Here is a 14,755-nt window from a genome sequence, read left to right as displayed (position 1 = left end):
TACCTCTGATGAAATAACGGTTTCCTAATTTAAAAATATACTGCTCAACCGAGGAAAACGACATATGTTTATAATAAGAACAAAACATTAAATAATTCTATGAAATATATCATTCCGGTTACAAGTAAGCTAGTCCCCTGAAAGCTCCATTGAGACATTCATCACTAAAATAAGCTTCATCCTTTAAAGCTGCTTTGAGGTATCCGATCCGCATGTAAGCTAGCTCCATGAACGCTTCATTGAGATATCCGATCCGCATGAAAGCTAGCTCCCTGAGCGTTACATTGAGATATCCGACCCGCATGCAAGGAAGCTACCTGAACGCTACATTTAGATATCCGACCCACAAGTAAGCCAGCTCCCTGAACGCTACATTGAGATATCCGACTCACAAGTAAGCTAGCTCCCTGAACGCTACATTAAGGTATGCGACCCACAAGTAAGCCAGCTCCCTGAACGCTACATTGAGATATCCGACCCGCATGTAAGCTAGCTGCCTGAACGCTACATTTAGATATCCGACCAACAAGTAAGCTAGTTCTCTGAACGCGTCATTGAGGTATCCGTCCCGCTTGTAAGCAAGCTATCTGAACGCTACATTGAGATATCCGATCCGCATGTAAGCTAGCTCCCTGAACGCTACATTTAGATATCCGACCAACAAGTAAGCTAGTTCCCTGAACGCTTCATCGAGGTATCCGTCCCGCTTGTAAGCTAGCTCCCTGAACGCTACATTGAGGTATCCGACCCGCATGTAAGAAAGCTATCTGAACGCTACATTGAGATATCCGAGCCACAAGCCAGCTAGTTCCTTGAACGCTATATTGATAATACGAACCACAAGTAAGCTAGTTCCTTGAACGCTACATTGAGATATCCGACCCACAAGTAAGCTAGTTCCTTGAACGCTACATTGAGATATCCGACCCACAAGTAAGCTAGTTCATTGAACGCTACATTGAGATATACGAACCACAAGTAAGCTAGTTCCTTAAACGATCCATTGAGATATCCGTCCCACAAGTAAGCTAGTTCCTTGAACGCTACATTGAGATATACGAACCACAAGTAAGCTAGTCCCCTGAAAGATCAATGTAGGCATTCGTCACTAATATAAGCTTGTTCCTTAAAAGCTCCATTGAGGTATCCGACCCAGAAGTAAGCTAGCTCCATGAACGCTACATTGATGTATCCGACCAACATTTTATATTATTTGTTTTCCTTTTTTTATAATTATTTATTTATTCCTTTATTTATCTATTTCAGGAAAATCGTCATGAGGCCAACCCTGCTTTACCTGATAGTGTATTTGACTGTCGTAAGGCCCATCCATGGATCACGGCTGGACAGACTTGAGGATGATGTCAAAAGTCTTAAAAGCTTTATCTTCAGGGTAATCTTAATGACATTTCAATATTTGGTCTCCATGAACATATTTTTTTATCTAAAACTCAAGACAATTTACGCAAGTACTGTTTCTGACGCTTAACGTTTCAATAAGGAATTATAAAATGAAAAAAGGATGACGGTATGAGTCCATATTCTAGATAAAAATATACATTATTTTGCCAACTCAATGAAATAAATTGCTGTGTAACTGTATAACAAACATAATTATTTAATCTCGTATACTACCTAAATCTACCTACGTTGACAATGGGTCAGACTATGGAATTGTATTATTGGTCAGTTCGATGACATGAAGTAAAATATTGATGATTAAGAAGGGCTCGTTTGCTACGCTCATTCCACCCGTTCTAAATCACCAATATTATTATTAATACTTTACATCTGTTTAATGTTGCGTTGTGTTTTATATTTAACTTAGGTTAATTTAATGTTATGTAATTATGTGACATCTTTATCTGATAATAAGATAACATCAGTAAAAAATGATCTCGATCGTTGTTTTGATTGCATCCTGATTCAGAAAAAAATCGCGAATATTACGCTATTTTTTGAAATAGATCTGTGTTTATAAAGTGTGTTTATCATGCTATTATAACCACAAAAAGCATAATCGGAAGAAATAAATATCAATATCAATATGTAAACATATTTTTACATCAATAACTCCCCCCCAAAATAAGAAATGACTAACTTTTGCAGCTCAGCCAATGAAATATATTGAATTATAGATAACAAAAGTGTCCTCTTGATTGTCCGTTTTAAAAAGAAAAACACCTAAAATAACGAAATGAGGAAATTTGGTAAAAGTTTAACAAACTGCCATCATTGTAATAAACAAACAATGCAATTTAGTACGTGTCACATGATTTTTCAAGAGTTATCATCTATTCGAGATGAGGCCAAAGAAATCTCCAACAGAGTCGACATTTTAGAAAACACCACGGTTACGCACGACCTCAGCAGTGCGTGCAAGGAAATGGACATTACTTCTTACAACATTGGTGATAAAACTGGCAAGCAAATCGTACGTGCTGGGAACAATACAGGAAGTCATGTTATAATAGCTGAGGTTCAAAATATGCGCAAGGCATACGCAAATGACAAAAAGGACTTACACCAACTAAAGCAAGATGTTAAAGGTCAACTGAGAGAGCTTGAACAAAAGATAACTAGCCATATTCATAACCTGACTGCAGACGTGAAACATAATATCGAGTACATTCATAAAAATATATCGCTGGCAAATTTTACTTTGTCAGAGTTCATCAATGAGTCTATTTCAAACTTTAGCATGTTTTCGGACACTATCGAAAAAGAAATAAAACAGTTAATTGAAAACACCAGTCAACAGCTTATTTTACAATTTAATGAAACGGAATCAAAAATAAAACAAAATATTTCTTCCGCATACCGCCAGAATGAAGACAACCTTAAACGTTTTTGGACTCTTGCTGATCGTAATGTTAGTCAAATGAGGCTTAAAGTAGATAACATTTTTAATTTAATACGTTTTAACTTTTCGGAAATGCCAATTCAAATCACTAATTTATCTTTAGAACTACAAACAACTAAAAATGAAATAAAAGGTGTAGAGGAAAGGTTTGGGGATAAATTAAAGTCCACTTCAAGCAAATTGCAGAAAGATATTGATTTATTATTACCATGTATACACAAGGAAATTACACAGCAAGGTTATTATTACCCATGCGCAAAAGATATTCGTCTGGCTAATGCGTCTTCATATGGCTCCACCGGTGTCCAGGGGCGGCTAGAGGTACGTCACGATAATGCGTGGGGCACGGTTTGCGATGACAGCTTTCAGGAGTTTTTTGTAGATGAGTCTTACATAACAAACAACGTTAACGTAGTGTGTAGGATGTTCGGGTTCCGAAAATGTGAGTATGTGGTAGAGGCGGATTTGGGTCAGGGCAGTGGGGACATCTTGATGGACGGTATAGTGAAATGTGGAGGAGCAGAAAGTAGTTTCTTACATTGCCCTTACCAAAGGTGGATAAATACTTCCTGTAAGCATGGTGAAGACGTAGGGTTTCGTATGTGGAACTGATATAGTGTTTACAAATATTACGATCAAAGTGGTAGGATGAATATGTTGTGTATGTTTTTCTTGGAATATATTATGACTTTTCAATTGTAATGCTGTTTAATGTTTTGTTTTGTTCATAATATCAGTTGATTGTTTACGAGTGCATTATGATTAGTGATTAAATAAGAAACAGAACATTGAGTAGTAATGGTGAATTGAAAGGGGATAAAAGAACTTCTGCGGAGCATGCCAGAAAACGTCTTGGTATGCACCGCCATGTTACGCTAGTTGTAAATTTCGGATGTTTATATTTAAACTGAAAATTAAGTAACAGATGCTCCTGCTCTCATATGATGTCACCAACTATTATCGGCCATAGAACCATACAAGCAAGGTTTAATTGCGAAAAACAAAACAATTTATTTTAAAGGTCTAGTTCAAAACCTTCTACAAGAACCCCCCCCCAAAAAAAACAAACAAAAAACAAAAAAAAACACAACAACAACTACAACAACAACAACAACAAAAAAAAAAAACCAAACAACAACTGTGTACAGTACACAACCTCTGTTTATTGATCTTAATCTACTTGCGTTGATCCCTCTTATCAGATCTCCAATCCTGCTGTGCAGTTTTGGAAGTTTTATTATGGAAATGGACCCTAAATGGCCCTTAGCCAATAAACGAATACACAGAAAATTGGCCCCTACTGTGACACCAGTGCAATTAGCAGATGCACAACAGGGTATTATCATGCCAAACATTCCTTAAACTAGGCCTTTTAGTGAATGTCCAAACGCTCGCACATCATCAGAGAAAACCATGTGTATTAATGCAGCGAAAGACAGAACAGATACAAAGGTCAAGGGCATTACTTTATTTGATGACGGAACGCTATTGAAAAACATGAACAACCGTGGTCTAATTTGGCTGTCAATATGTGTATATTTATATGTAATTAGCAATAAAGTGTACTTTGCATCTTATAAATAGCTCTCATGTTTGTATAAAGTATTGTTACACATATGTCTTTCCCGTTATGTTTTGCTTTGTGTGTTTCCATATTGCTTGTTCTGTTCTCTAAAAAAGCTTCGTTACTAGTATGCATTTCTTATTTTCTAATGCTGTCATGCTATGCTAAGTTAATTATTTTAACAAGTTGTAACTTGAGATAATACACTTGATATCTTGATATGTTAATCGTACGAAAAAAAAGTAAAATGTATTTCCTGTTCTACAAATTTTAAATGTAAATCTCTGAACATTTTTTAGAACACATTTTAAAGGCACATTATCTGAACATGGTCCAACACATTTACGAGGCACATAATCTGAACATTGGTATAACACCTTTTAAAGGCACATATACTGAACATTGGTATAACACGTTTTTAAGGCAAACACACAAAAACAATGGTATAGCACGTTTTAACTGCACACATACTGAACATTGGTCTAACACGTTTAAAAAGGCACACACCCTGAACATTGTTCTAACACGTTTAAAAACGCACACACCCAGAACAATGGTCTAACACGTTTAAAAACGCACACACCCTGAACAATGGTCTAACACGTTTAAAAACGCACACACCCTGAACAATGGTCTAACACGTTTAAAAACGCACACACACTGAACAATGGTCTAACACGTTTTAAAGGCAAACACCCTCAACATTGTTCTAACACGTTTTAAAGGCACACACACTGAACATTGGTCTAACACTTTTTAAAGGCACATACATTGAACATTGGTATAACACGTTTCAAAGGCACCTACACTGAACACTGGTCTAATACGTTTTAAAGGCACACACACTGAACATTGTTCTAACACGTTTTAAAAGGCACACACTCTGACCATTGGTCTAACACCTTTTAAAGGCATACACTCTAAGCATAGGTTCATCACGTGTTAAAGGCACAAAATCTGAATATTGTACAATACGTTTTAAAAACACAAACTCCGTACATTGGTTCAATACGTTTTAAGCAAAAACATGGATTTTTGGTTCAACACTTCCTAAAAACACAAACTTCCAACACGTGTGAAAGGCACAAAATCGGAATGTTGGTCCAACTGCTTTTAAAGACACACAATCAGAACATTGCTCTGACACGTTTTAAAATGACACGTTTTTAAGACAAATACTCTGAACATTTGTCCAACATGTTTAAAGGCGCACAATGCGGATTGTGAATATCTCCCATAAAAGTGCAATTAAAGTCAATTTATTCTAGGAAGTATACTTTTATACAATTAACACCTTTTCAGGAACACTCCGAAACAGTCTTGTTTGTCTCATTTTTATTATAAAAACGTGTGCTTTTAAACCTCAAATCAACTGCATTATTTCCTTTGCAAAGAATATGGGATCATTTTGTCCTCATATATGGGTAACAATGTAGTTGATTTTTGGCTTAATTGGAAATTGAAAATGCCAGACAGTATTTGTATGAATATTAATTTAACCACAAATAATACCGTTGTGTGCATAATATCTCAGGCATGCATATATGGTGAAATCGGAAAGTTTGCTTTTCATTTTTTTTAACTTTTTGGTTATTGATCTTAAACCATTAACTGTGAAAATTATTCTTGACCATGGAACTTTACCTATTATCGATCGAGGTCATTTGGCTCTCTGACTTCAGATCTTGAATCGAAATATCAGGTGATCTTTAATACACTGGAACACTACAGATGAAAAACGAACATTTATTAAAACACTGTAAACCTATGTGTTGTTATAAACAAATAGAAATGACTAAATGTAAAATAGCATTTGATAATAAGCTCATTGATTCACCAGCTCATTAATTAAAGAAGAAGCTCAATATTTCATCTTGTTTAGACAGAAATAATTATAAACACAGTATGATATACATATACATAAATAAGGATTGAAATATTTTTAATTGTGGTTCATGTGTGTATCGAGGATGTTATATATCCATGTACTGACCAATTGATTTTTTATACACAGATGAACCGCAATTTTAAAATAGTCAATGTTTATAGTTACTCTCACTGACTGCAAATGTTCTATTATATAATCCAACACATAATCTAAATGACGCCAACAGGATGATCGAACATAGTATAAGTTGGTCTGCTTGAACAGCGGCGGCGTCAATAACGTCACTTACTTAAACAACGTAACCTACTATTTATCGCGAGGAAACGATTTTTTAGCCAATAAAAAAACGTCAGTTTTGAAGTATCCAAGGTATTCGGACGATACAGCGTTCATTTGATCAATCAAAAGCCTCAGTTTTCTTAAAGCCGCGGCATTCAAACGATGTTGCGTTCATCAATAATTTTCCTAGCCTGTCTCCAGACATTTCTAGACATTTCCAGAAAAAATGCGCAAATGGCAGTCTTTTTAAAGGTTCGGATTGTTTTAAACCAAATACATTTTTTCTCTCTTTTTATTAGTGATTATGTCACTTCTAATGATTATATCCGCAGGCCCAAAATGGTTCATTTTATTTGTAAAAGTATTGGTATTCAAATTATGGGCTTGTTATTGTCCCTTGATTAGCTTCAGATCGATTACTTTATTTTATGCTTGATATCAGATATCCTAATATTGTTCATGATATAAAATGTATATGTAATGCTTTATATAAACCTCATAATAGTTTATACTATATCCGTTTTAAGCTTTTTGTTTCATACCACATATTCTAACATTATAAATGTTATCAAATCGAAGTGTAACGATTGGTACCAGAACTCCTTATGTTGTACACTATACCAAATATAAGTATAATAGTTGATATCGATCTCATAGTGCTGCAAATTGTATAAAGTGAAATGTCTGATTTGAGATCAATCCCTTTACGAAGACGTGACTAACATAACACTTGACATTCCTTTGAATTTATACTTTACATCTGAAAATAATACACGTTGAATCTTATCCACTATTTGAATACACTATTCAGAAATATCACATATAAACATTAAATTTACATCTTTCAAATGATACAATTTTGCCAACACCACCATGATAAATACACGTATTGTTAAAATCTGAATAACCAGTCTGGCTTCTTTCTTCCCCATCACTCATCTGAATTTTTTTCAAAACAATCCGTTTACGAACTAGAGATTGCTTTTTTGAAAAAGCGCATGTCTCCCCCATTGTGTGGTCGTAGGTGAGAAATAATCAATGATGGACATGAATTTGTACTTTTGGACTGGAGACGAACAAACATAGGGGTCATCTACTGGTCATGACCAACCTGCATACAAAGTATGAAGTTCCTGGGTCCAAGTATGAAGTTCCTGGGTCCAAGCTTTCATAAGTTATTGAGCCAAAAGAAGTGTGACGTACGTACTGGTGACAAAGAAATTGACCTTGACCTACTGACCTCAAAATCAATAGTGGTCATCTTATAATCAAGACCAACTAGCAAACCAAGTATGAAGTTCCTGGGCCGAAGTTGTGTTTAGTAAATCAGCGGAAACTGTTATTTTACCTCAAGGTCACCTTCACCTTTGATCTACTGACCTGAAAATCAATACGGGTCATCTACTAGTCATGATCAACTGGCATACCAGGTATTAAGTTCCTGGGTGGAAGCATTCTTTAGTTATTGAGCGGAAACCATTTTTTACCTCACAGTATTGTGACCTTCATCTTTGACCTTCTGATCCCAAAATCAATAGGGGCCATCAACTAGTCATGACTAACTGGCATACCAAGTATGAAGTTCCTGGGTGTAAACGTTCTTGAGTTATTGAGCAGAAACCGGTTCTTCACCTCAAGGTCAGTGACCTTGACCTTTGACCAACTGATCGCAAAATCAACTAGACATCATGACCAACCTCACTTCAAAGTTTGGTGAACCTAGATCAAAGCATTCTCCTGATATTGCACGGAAATATTTTTTTACATTAGAGGTCACAGCGACGTTGACCTTTGACCTTGTGACCCCCCAAAATACAGGAGTTTTCTAAACCTCATAATCAACCTCCCTACCAAGTTTGGTGAACCTAGGTCAAACCATTCTTAAGATATTGAGCGGAAATGTTTTTTACATTGGGGGTCGCCGCGACCTTGACCTTTGACCTAGTGACCCCAAAAACAATAGGGATCTTCTACACCTCATGACCAACCTCCCTACCAAGTTTGGTGAACCTAGGTCAAACCGTTCTCAAGATTTTGAGCAGAAATGTTTTTTATATTGGGGGTCGCCGCGACCTTGACCTTTGACCTAGTGACCCCAAAAACAATAGGGATCCTCTACACCTCACGACCAACCTCCCTACCAAGTTTGGTGAACCTAGGTCAAACCGTTCTCAAGATTTTGAGCAGAAATGTTTTTTTATATTGGTGGTCGCCGCGACCTTGACCTTTGACCTAGTGACCCCAAAAACAATAGGGATCCTCTACACCTCACGACCAACCTCCCTACCAAGTTTGGTGATCCTAGGTCATGCGGTTTTCCAGTTATCGATCGGAAACGAAGTGTGACGTACGGACGGACTACCGGACTGACGGACAGGGCAAAAACAATATGTCTCCCCCAGAGAGGGGGAGACATAATTAATAACAAATGGCTTTACAGACGAGCTAAAATCGGGTACAGCACCAGCGCTGTGTAATTCACCAATACAGCCAATACATATTACCATGACAAGACGCACAAGGTGAGGTCCAGAAAAACACTGAGCGAAACACATAAAAAAGTTCACATACCACAAACAGACAACACAAACATAAGAAGCCTTTTCGATCAACAGTTAAATTATTGCATTGGAACGTTCAGTGAAACACGAGTACTCTGGGGCACGAGTTTACTTGAGTTTATATCAACATAACCTCAAACTAAGTAGATCTATAGATGATCTTATAAATGACAACATATTGAAAAATAATCGCCTCAGTCGAGCCAGCATCAACATGAAAACACTGAAGAACGAGGTAAAACTATCATATGATCTGATATAGTTCAACGATCGGATACACACATCACATGAAAACAAAGGAATCAAGCCATATCAGTAGTGCAACATTTAAAACCATATAAATAATAAATGATTGAGGTTAGATTAAAAAGTTTTGTATTTTTGAAAAAAAGCAGTGTAAATTTCAATTTAAACTGATTATTCAATTATCATTACTGAATCATTTAAGTACGTGCCTTTAAAAAGGGTTATGGAAAAATTGGTTTGTCCCTTGGTTTGTATTATTAATGTTAAACTACTGAAATCCCTATAATACACTAATAAAGTATACTCACATAACACACTCACTGAATACAAACATACTTATTATGTAATAAGAACAAAGTAGTAATAATAACCTTAAGTATATAGGAAATTATCTAACAAACGTTTGTCAGTTTTAATTAGTCTTATTAAAACAGTTTAATCAATCTCATGGTGATATACCATATATGTAATAAGGAGGTTTCAGAAAGTGTTCTACCCTCTAGCCTTATTAGCTTTTTATATGCTTAAACAAAATCAATAAAAAAATGCAGTTTCATTTTTTATACGTCCTTATATTTGAACATAATTGATATAACCGTGCTTAAAAACTTTATTTCACATTGTATCTGTTTGTTAAACAGTATTGGATACCTATTTATACATACAAAACAAAACTAGTTCATGGTAGATAAACAGCATATGTCGTTTAACTCATTCAAGGCTACAACAGAAAAACCCGCGTGCACAGTACAGATGATTACTGCGATTCTACCTTGCATACTGGTTGACAAAACAGAGTTAAGGGTAAGCGGTACGGTTACCTTTGTTTTTCAGCGGTATTAAAATGAGATCAAGTAATGGTCGTATTATCGTATGCATTGTTCGTGTGTTTTTTTTTATTTCTTTTTTCCGCTTGAGTATCATTTATATCTAGACAAACCCTATGGGGAACCTCGCACGGACCGAACAGCTTTGCTTATTAAGTTTTATACGCAATGGAATAAACAGATGTCAATTGTAAATGCTTAAATCAAATATGTCAAGTAAACAAATACTATGTCATTGCTTGGGAAAGATCATGTGAATAAATGCTAGTGGTCTCTACCACCCATACATACTTACAAACATAAATATAAAGGGGTTAGCACAGTACACACGTCTCTCCACATACAAAAGAGGAAAATATATCGATCTTGTGATGAGTCTCGTAAAGGGTTCGTATAGGCTGATTTGGGGTATAACTCAGTACTGATGCTTATATCCAAACTTAAGCTCGTTTGTAAAGGCAGGGAAATCAGGGAATGAGTGTACTCTTTGGTTTTATTATTTTTTTATCCTTTTAAAGGGTTAAGGGAAATACTGGTGATATATCCACCTTAAGCTCGTCTGTAATCAGCAAAATATGAGATTGTCTGAATTGGGACATTACTCGGCACTAGGGCGTATATCCGATTTTTCTCGTCAGTTAGGCCGAGAAACGGATTTACGGATATGGGCTTCTTTGGGGTATAACTGGGCACTGGATATTTTGAAAAGCTGTACTTCATATTGTTGAACAAGTTAATCGCATTTGAGCCATTCTCTTTAAATCTTTGATTGAGAAAGTCGGCCAGAAAAACCATTAGTGTTCATCATATAACATGCTTCAGTTCGTACGTCAATACAGAACAACTTAGCTAAGGATATTAGTTATTATAACCTCTCCTCTTACTCAGATATGGGATGTGAATGTAACATTGAAACATGGTTGCCATTCACAAATTACCAAATCAAATCCCATACATCTTTTCTACTGAACAAAAACGCGTTATTCATGCATCCCTGCAGCAATCACTCACGAAAACAACACGCTGTTAAAAATGCATTAAGAATCCAAAATTCCAAATGAAAGCTTCCCTTGAATTAACCTTCAAATATCAAATATATTTCGATCTTTTCGAATTCTTACGTCAACATTGAAATAAATTTATATATTAATACACGTCAGTAAACAACGTCACACACGTGTTTTAGTGAAAACTACAAACAATGCGTTTTCTACTTTAACTTTTAAAAAATGGATCATTTAAGGTGTGCAAGATAAGACTGAAAATGATCATGTGCAGCCAGATGATATATATATAGTATTTGTCCACAACATCACCCACAACTTTTAACACTATTCTTTCGTTTCGTTCGTTGCAGCTCAAATCCTACTTTCTTAACCGAATTCTGCCACAAGGCTGCATATATACCGAAGGATTTGTGGCAGCCGCTTTATTGCAGAGAAATCTCACTATCGTGATAAAAAAGTGTTTAAGTTGTACTAGAAAAAGGAATTTAGCTGTGAAACCGGCATCCAGGTAAGAGTATCAATGGTAATTAGTGTAAGTTTACAATTATTGGTAGTCATTATGAAGTCTGTTCATTTAGGTTCATTTTGCCTGAAATAACATAGGTTTTAAGTAGCAAAATGTTTTATAATGTTAAATAATAGATTATCATGAATCAGACTACAACGATCACTATATGACTTTACTTATATACCCAAAGGGTTAAAACACATGTTGGACTTGCATGCATAACAATCATTGTTACTTGTTCATTTATTTATATATTAAATTGAACAAGGCTCTTTGTATTAATATGACTGCTATGCAACTGAAGAACTCAACTTGTGATAACATCCTATTTGTTTATTAACACATTTATTTTGCTCATTTAGGCTCATTTTACCTGGAAAAACATAGGTTATAAATAGTAAAATGCGGTTTTTCAATGTTTAATCATAGATGATCTTGAATCAGACTACAACGATCACTATATGACTTTAGCTGTTCCAAGGGTAAAAACACATGTTAGGCTTGCATGCATAACAATCATTGTTATTTTTTTCATTATCATTTATTTCCTAGGTAATATTTTTACGAAAATTTTTGACGTAGACTGCACGTGTATTTTAACTTAATTGAACTAGTTAGTATACACACATTTAATTTAAACCCCTAAAGCCACCGCCCTCTTTGAGATTTTTCAAATTATTTTTCCACCATCATAAACAGTCTATTGCTATATATTTATATATATAAGTACATATATAGATTCGCAGATTTATCTACACATAGTAAAACGCTTTCGTTAATCATTTTTTTTTCTACATTGATTTGTGTCTTTTTTATGTATTTAAACAAGCTTTAACACATTCCGAACATAAGTCTTTTTTATCATAGATGAACATAAGAGAGAGACCCCAGTTTGCTTTGACACGCTTCTTATTTCTTTATTTTAAAATATTTTGATTAATGATCAATTTAATCGATGAACAATATTAAGTGTTAGAAAAGACTGATTTTCATTACTCAACTCAGTCTTAAGAATCAATTAGTAAAATTGTTTATAAAGTACGAAAACGTCAAGTTTAATTCGTATTGTGTTTGATTATACTAACAATACCATGAATATTATTCTGCCGGACCTTCATTACAGTTCCAGAAAAATAATCAAGTTCACAGGATTTGCAAAAAAGTTCTAAAATTTACCTTAATTGGTGCGTCTTATTAAATCACCAATTAATAGACGATTTCTCATTGTTAAAGATAACGATTGATGCGAACATGACCTATTTAAATACATTTTATCATTGGCAATGACCACGATCGGCGATTGAATAGCCTATTTAAATATGTTTTCTAATTGGTTCGGGGCAGGACTCATACCGCCAACTAAACTAAATCATCTCCAGTAAGGCTTCAGACCCACAAATAGTCTAGTTCTCCGAATGCTCAATTGAAGAATCCGACCAATTAAGCTTCTTTCTTAAAATCACCATTAGAATATCCGATCTACAAAGTATCCAGTTCCCTGTATGCTCCATTTGGGCATCCAACGCACAAACTATTTAGTTCCCTGAAAACTTTGAACCTCCGAACCACATGTTAGCTAGTTTCCTGAAAGCTCCATTTAGGCCTCCGACCATCAAGTTAGATTGTTCCTAAAAGCCCCGGTGAGGCATCCAACCCACAAGTAGGCTAGTTTCCTCAAAGCCCCGTTAAGGCATCCAACCCAACAAGCAGGCTAGTTTCCTTAAAGCCCCGTTGAGGCATCAAAGCCACAAGAAGGCTAGTTTCATTAAAGCCCCGTTGAGGCATCCAATCCAAAAGTAGGCAAGTTCCCTTGAAAGCTTCGTTAAGACATATGACCCACAAGTAACTTAGTTCTTAAAAGCCACGTTGAGGCATCCAATCTATAAGTAAGCTAATTCCCTGAAAGAAAGCTTTGTGAAGGCATCCTACCCACAAGTAAGCTAGTTATCTGGAAGATCCATTGAGGCTTCCGACCCTTAAGTAAGTTGGTTCATAGAAGCCCCGTTTAAAAATCTTATCCACATGTGAGCTAGCTCCCTGAAAAGTTCATTAAGACATCCATTCCATGAATAGGCTAGTTCTCTGAAAGCTCCATTGAGGCATCTTACCCACAAATAAACAAGTTCTGAAAGGTCAATTGAGGCTATTGGCTCAATAATAAAGTAGTTCCCGAAAAGCATCATTATGGCATACAACGCGTAAAATATCTAGTTATCTGAAAGCTGCATTGAGGTAGACGTACAACATGTAAGCTTGTTCCCTGAAATAATTATTGAGTCATTCGACCCCAACTTAACCTGTTCACTCACAGATCTATTAAGGCATTCGACACACACATTTCCTTGAAAGCTCCGTAAGAACATCCCACCCACAAATAAGCGTGATCTTTGACAGCTACAGTGAAGCGTTCGACTAATAGGTAAGCTTTGTCTTGTACTGCTCCATTAAAGCGTTCGACCCACAGGTAAGATATCTCTGACTGTTTCATTAAAGCGTTCGACCATTTTTTTGGGGGGGGGGGGTTTAGTTATCTAAAAGATCAAAAAAGGCATCCGATCAATAAATAAGATAATTTTCTGAAAGCTACTTGTCTAAAAGCTTCAGCTTCAGGCCTCCGACCCGAATATCAGTTAGTTATAATGAGTTCTGCATGAAGGTACCCGACCCTGATACAAGTAAGTAATCTGAGAGCTGCATGAAGGTATCTGACCCACAAATCAGTTATTTCTCTGAAAGCGACATAAAGGTATCTCACCCACAAATAAGTTAATTGTCTGAAAGCGGCATGAAGGTATGTGACCCACATATCAGTACGTTGTCTGAAAGCGGCATGCAGGTATCTGACCCGCAAATCAGTTATTTGTCTGAAAGCGGCATGAAGGTTTCTGACCCACAAATCAGTAGGTTGTCTGAAAGTAGCATGAAGGTATCCGACCCACATTTAAGTTATTTGTCTAAAAGCGGCATGAAGGTATCTGACCCACATGTCAGTAAGTTGTCTGTAAGCGGCAT

General features: G+C 35.9%; 1 protein-coding gene across 1 annotated transcript in view; it reads left to right on the top strand.

The window, feature by feature from the left end:
* The first annotated feature begins 11,591 nt into the window (after positions 1-11,591).
* The window catches only part of LOC128222261 (uncharacterized), a 39,179-nt gene continuing 36,015 nt past the window's right edge, over positions 11,592-14,755 (top strand). The window contains exon 1 of the mRNA XM_052931221.1: positions 11,592-11,743. The gene's annotated coding sequence lies outside the window, so the exon portion shown is untranslated. The remainder of the gene's footprint in view (positions 11,744-14,755) is intronic.

Source organism: Mya arenaria, chromosome 16 (assembly GCF_026914265.1).
Source record: "Mya arenaria isolate MELC-2E11 chromosome 16, ASM2691426v1".
In the NCBI taxonomy this organism is placed as follows: Eukaryota; Metazoa; Mollusca; class Bivalvia; order Myida; family Myidae; genus Mya; species Mya arenaria.
The sequence above is the reverse complement of the archived record's forward strand: the minus strand, read 5'-3'. Positions and strand labels throughout refer to the sequence as shown.